The following is a 1,383-nucleotide window of genomic DNA, read 5'->3' on the forward strand; positions in this document are numbered from 1 at the left end:
TGCCCATATTTTTTAATGTCATTTGTGTTGACTCCTTCTTTCTCATTGATGCCTATTAGTCTCACGTTGTTCATCTTTGCATCGTCTTGCAGGTGATGGATTATTCTTTCCTGCATTCTCATTGTTTTCATGAGATCCTTTCTTACCTTTTCACTAGCTGCACCAGCATCTTTGAGATCTGAAACTCTGTCTTCACATTCACTTAAATGGTTTTACAAGCTTGTGATTGAGATTTTAATTTCCTCTATATCTTTTTGACTCTGCTTCATGCGTTCTATTTCTTTCCTGTATCGCTCATTCAAGGAATCAGTCATTTTTCTAATCTCCTCTATTTTTTTAATCAATATCTTCTTTAGAAGCAGTTATAATTTTTTTTTACTGCAATGTTTTTTTCAGCTTGGGTTTCCTCCCTATGTTTCTGTAATTTCTTCTTTACTTCAGATGCTATAAGTTCTGAGAATTCTTTTTATATTTCTGAAAAGTATTGCGCTGTGATTTCCTCTATATCTTTCTGCTGTTGCTTATTTACTATCTAAGCTATTAATTCATGCATTTGAGCCGAGCTAGTGTCCTGCACACTTGTTCTGGGTGGGCACTGGGTTTCTTCCATATGTTTCTGAATTTGATTCTTTACTGCAGATGTTATTAATTCAAGGATTTCTTTTTTTCTTCCCAATATGAGGTCCTCTATATCTTTCTGCAACTGTTTCTTTATTTCGGAAGCCATTGATTCATTGCTTTCAGCTGTGTGATTTCCAAGTTTCTCTCTGTCAGTGTCCTCTGCTCTTGTTATGGTTGGGCTTGGGTTCTGAGGTTGCATTTTGTTACTTCTCATCATTTTGTGTAGCACTGTCTCTGACCTTTGTTGTAGATCTTTGCTGTAGTTATAACCTTCACACATACTGAAGTTCATGTGCAGATCTACAAAATTTGGATTTATCCAGCTGCATCTGGCTTGGGTCTGGCTGCTATGCTTAGCTCCTTCCTACTGCTGCCCTTGTGGGTGAACCTGTTGTTCCCCTGTGGCAAGATGTTCTGCTTCTGGACTAGCTAGTTGGATCTATCCTCTACACTCTTTGCATGGATTCCAGCTGTAGAGTTACACCCCAGAGTTATGCCAAGCCTGAGCTGTGCCTGGTAGGGGCAAAGTGAAGTATGTGGAAGAGGAAGCTCTCACACACACTCACAGGACCTGGACTAGGAGTGGGTCTGGGGCCTCCCAGAACTTTTCAGAAATTCCTACTCGGCATTCGGGGTTGGCTAGGTCTGTGGAGTGGTGGGGGGCCTCCCAAGGGAGTGGAAGAGGGTCCGACTCATGCTGCACCTGGGCTGGGACTGTTCCCGCCTGGCCAGGGTAGCAGGAAGCTCTTCCACACACTCACC

This window comes from Octodon degus, unplaced genomic scaffold (assembly GCF_000260255.1).
Source record: "Octodon degus isolate 3935 unplaced genomic scaffold, OctDeg1.0 scaffold00599, whole genome shotgun sequence".
In the NCBI taxonomy this organism is placed as follows: Eukaryota; Metazoa; Chordata; class Mammalia; order Rodentia; family Octodontidae; genus Octodon; species Octodon degus.